The sequence below is a fragment of the Rattus norvegicus genome, chromosome 6 (genome assembly GCF_036323735.1).
Source record: "Rattus norvegicus strain BN/NHsdMcwi chromosome 6, GRCr8, whole genome shotgun sequence".
NCBI lineage: Eukaryota > Metazoa > Chordata > Mammalia > Rodentia > Muridae > Rattus > Rattus norvegicus.
The window spans coordinates 119,412,193-119,416,937 of record NC_086024.1 but is presented as its reverse complement, the minus strand read 5'-3'; the positions used below and the strand labels follow the sequence as shown (position 1 = coordinate 119,416,937).

Genomic DNA, 4,745 nt, shown 5'->3' with positions numbered 1-4,745 from the left:
AACTTCTCCCTTTTCAATTCATGGTCTTTTTTTTTGCTAACATGAATATATATTTAGAAATTAAGGTAACACTATAACCTGATAGTCCATTTACTGTTGCTCACATACACATGTTTTTAGACCTGACTTCTTCAGATTGGGTAACCAATTATATGGCTCATCCTGACAGAGTAATCCTTTCTTTGGAGGACATCAATTGCCTACATCACTTGAACTAGCAGAGGTCGTGTTCACAGATTTCTCCCATCTGTGTGGCCTGATGAGAGCTGTGCTCATTTTTCTTACTTTTATTTTTTGATAAACATATCATAGAGATTCTCTCCTGTCATAAAGAAGAGACACTATCTTGATTCCATTATCTTAGTCCTTTGGATCTTATAATCTTCCAACACCTCTTTGACAATGTTCCATGAGCCTTCAGTATATGGGTTATATTGGAGTATCAGCTGGAATTCAGCACCTCATGATCAGTTGTCCTCTGTATTTTAACTAATTACAGTTTTCTGTTATGGTATCTAGTGCAAAAAAAAAAAAAGAACCTTCTTTAATAAGGAGCTCTATGCACCTGTGAATATAAGGATGAATATTTGGAAATGAAAATATTTTAGAGCAGTAAAGTAGTAGGCTTTCCTCTACATTCCAGTGTAACCTCAGATATGGGTATTTGGTTACAGTATTAGACAGGAATTACCTCCTATCGAGTTGGCCTTAAGTTCAACTGGAGAACTGTTGTGACCACCCAGATATAAGTGACATTCTGGTAATTGTTGTGGTTCATCAAAGTCATACATTCAAAGTTTTTACTTAAGGATAATCCATATTTTAAACCACATGAACCATAGTTTATATTTGTTTATAAAACATGTCATTGGCCCTCCTCTGGCCCATAATTATTCTGCTTTTATTTATTTACTTAAGTTAGTTTTATTTTTATTTTATTTTGTCTTCCATTTCTGCCTACAAAGGGGTATGTGAATATGCATATGGATGTCTGCTGAGATGCCAGGAGTGTTTGGAGCTGTAGTGTCAGATGGTTGTGATCTGCTCAAGACTGTTTTGGGAATCAAGCATGAGTCAACTGTATGAGCAAAAAGCTCTCATAAATACTGAGCTACCTCTCCAGTCCCATAATCTCTTCTGCTTTTTGTTGTTTTATTATTATGATGAAAATTAGTATATTATGGTTTTCCTTATTGTAAATGTAAGGAAACTTTCCACACAGTTGTGTGTGTGTGTGTGTGCGCGCACGCACGCGCGTGTGTATGTGTGTGTATGTGTGTGTATGTGTGTGCGTGTGTGTGTGTATGTGTGTGTGTGTGTGTGTGTGTGTGTGTATGTGCTCTATGTGCAAACCCAATGCCTGTGGGGGACGGAATAGGAATTCAGGTGGTTCTAGTGCTGAGAATCAAGCCCAACATCACAGGAAGAATAAGGTATCTTAAATGCTGACCCATCTCCTAAGACTCAAATCCTACTTTCACCCTAATGTGTTTTATAAATGGAGCAGCAGAAGGTCTATCCTTCTGCGAATGGATCTTAGCACAGGTTATAGGAGTAATTGCTCTGGCTGGCTTCACATGCTGTTCTATGCCACAAAATAATTTCTCCCATTTGTTTACAATATGAAATTTAGGACAACAAATTACATATTTAAATAAAAATTATAGAAGCCTTTAGAACATTGACAATACACAATGGCTTGCAAAAGGAAGACTATAAAATGACTGAAATTCAGTGCAAAATTGAATACATCAACCCATTCTTCTGAGAAAAGGAATAGGGCCTTTTGGACAGAGTTTATTCCACCCTTAAGCATAGGTGGGGTTGGGGGTGGGGTTCAGGCAGGACAATTGTCAGCATGATACAAGATAAAGGAGTGAAAGAGACATTCTTCAGTTCCTGAAGCATCCATAGAAAGCAGCACTCTCTCTGTGAGGGATCAGCCTTGTCATATCCCTAACAAAAAACAAACAAACAAGAAACTACTTACTGACTTGTGTTTATTATGTCCTAACTATCATTTGTATGTAGATCATATCATGGCTGTTTTGTGTTCTATGCACTTTCAAATGTTTACAGGAATATAGATGAAGGTGAAAGTCACAGGTGTTGGGGGTGTAAATACATCCCTCCTGAAGAGCATTGTTTTTGAGATGTGTGAGTCCTCCTGGAGTTTCCACAGTAACCTTCCTGGACACTTGCTGTAGAAAATGAGTTTTGATGACCAGCTAGTGTCAGACACGGCAAACAATCAGGTCATCACTGACAATCAACCTCGCATAGGTCAGCCACTGTTCTAACTGGTTTGAAGATAGTGTCATCCAAGAAGAGAAACATGACATGAAACCAGAGCACAATTATCCACACATAACAACAGTTGTAGGTTCTCTCACTGGTGGCTATAATCACCCCAGTGTGAAGACTCTTGCTGACAAGAATTGGGAAAATAGAATTTACAACCAGAGGACAGCTGATAATTTTATGAACTTTTTGTCTCCCTTACCTTCTCTAAATTCCTATTAACTTCCTTATGTTTTCATCAGAATCAGTTTGCTCAAAGCAGAGATGTTTGATAAAACAATAAGTTACATTTATATTTATCTAATCATCACCTAATATTATTTCAGCCTTGAAATTTAAAAATCTATTTTAGACTTAACACCCTTTCCGTGGCTTTGGTGCTGGACTTAGGATCACTGTAGCAGTCGTTAGAGTAGTTCCTCCCAGTATCTACAAAATTGCACAGTTAAGACTTACTGCTGCGTGTGTGAGAAACTCTCTGCTCCTCTTTTCAGTCCTCTGAGGGTTCCTTGAGTGATTTTACACTCAGTTTTGCATACCAGAAAGACTGATTAAACATCCAAAATCTGGTTCCTTTTTCTGAACACCCCTGAGGAGCACTCTTGATAAACATTATCAGTGGTGCCCATGAGTTTCTTCATGTATGATGAAGGAATTTTTTACGTTCCCTTTGCCCTGTCTGTTAAACTTATCTAAGACCTAATTTTTAATGCTGTCATCTCTTGCCTTTCTTGGAGCAGACACCAGCAACTCTGCCAGAATATATGATAGTTTAATGATGTTTAGAATTGTTTCACAGCCAAAGACTAGGGAGAGAATTCTGGAACCTAAGAAGAACTAAGATTCCATATTTCTGAAACAGAAAAAGAATGACAATGATTTCACTCTATCCTTTGTTGATTTACTCTCCAAGGCTTCTGAACCTTGAGGTATGGAAATAACAGTATTTATCTTTGCAAGGCTTTTGCCTTTCAAACATCTACACATTCACGACTAAGCTGTCTTCCGACCAGTCTTTGCAAGTCATGGAGGTTTTCAGCAATTTTACATGTTAAAGACACATACTAATGAATAGATAGATAACAACTGAGTGGGCCCGAAGGATGAGGCTTACAAAGAATCCCAACACCAACAAGAAGGAGTGTTGCTCAGGAAATGTTACATTATTTATCTTATGCATACATAAAAATTTATCAATTAGTAGAGAGTGTTTCAATCCCTTTTTGTTTTTCTTTCTGTTTGGAGTCTTATTACTAGCTAAAATTTTAGGCTACATTCTGATATTTAAAAATAATAGAAATAGCAGAAGCATAAAACATTTATTGAAAGTAACAACATATTTACTGGAATTCCTAGAAGTATAGAACATAATTTTTAAATAAAAAATTCTTTTTAGTTTAGTACTTATCTGAAATGATAACATAATTATTGTCTGCCTAAAATATAAAATCTATGTTTATCCAGAAAACTTATAAATCAAGCCACACTAACCACTATGAATATAGCCATGTTTTGAGAATATGAAAATATTAGGTAGACTTTAAAACTACTTTCCTTTATTTTTCAAGAGTAGTGAAACAAAAATAAAACACTTTAACAGTTTTAGTTAATGTTCTATTTTGGTAATACATTAGTTCATATGTTTACAAAGATGAGCTAATGGCCAATGGGATCACCTGGAGGAATTTTACTATATAGAAACATAACAACACATAATTTATATGAGTATATATGTACTCCATTTGATAATTGTCTGCGGAGTATTTCAAAATATTGTATTACCAACAGAGAGTAAATGTATTTTTTCTTATATTCTTCATATTGTTCTCAAGTTCTAAGCAGAGTAAATATTACATTTATAATAATTTTAATATTGAATTTTAAGGAGATCTGGAGTTAAGGGGTATCTGTTTTTTTTATTGGGTATATAACAGGAGGGGTTTTGAACATTTTAAAATATCTAATATGTCAGGAAAGCAGATGCAAAGTTATGTGCCTACAAGCAATGCTTAATTAAGAAAACAACTCAAAATATAGCTTCAGGAAGTTTCTGAAACTGACCAGATTCACTAGGCCCCTATCCATGCTAGAGTAAGCTATAAATCACACTCAGACAAGGCTTGCTGCAAACAAGACTCTGGGGCCAAACAAGCTGCCTTGAAGAGATTGAGACCAACTGAGTCACTTGGAAAGGATGCTTTCCAGTCTGTTGAGCTGCCTGTGCCTTGCATTCCAAGTTTACATTCTTTGCGACATGTCATCCATGCTGGGGTGGACATTGGTGATGTAGATGTCTTTCATCATTTCTACTCCTGTAGGTAACCCATCACCACTATTCCTGTTAGTAACCCCAATAATTCATTGATTCACCAAATTATTAAAAATAAGAAAAAAATATAAAATTCAAGTGTTATAAGTTGGTCTTTTTGGATTGTTTCAAAATC

At 35.8% G+C, this 4,745-nt stretch overlaps 1 long non-coding RNA gene across 1 annotated transcript; it reads right to left on the bottom strand.

The window, feature by feature from the left end:
* Window positions 1-1,762: 1,762 nt before the first annotated feature.
* On the bottom strand, window positions 1,763-3,108 carry LOC134479458 (uncharacterized). Its single transcript, XR_010052766.1, has 2 exons — window positions 2,758-3,108; window positions 1,763-1,956 (listed from the first exon to the last, which is right to left on the bottom strand). It is a non-coding gene; the product is annotated as an uncharacterized LOC134479458 (long non-coding RNA).
* Between the last annotated feature and the right edge of the window lie 1,637 nt (window positions 3,109-4,745).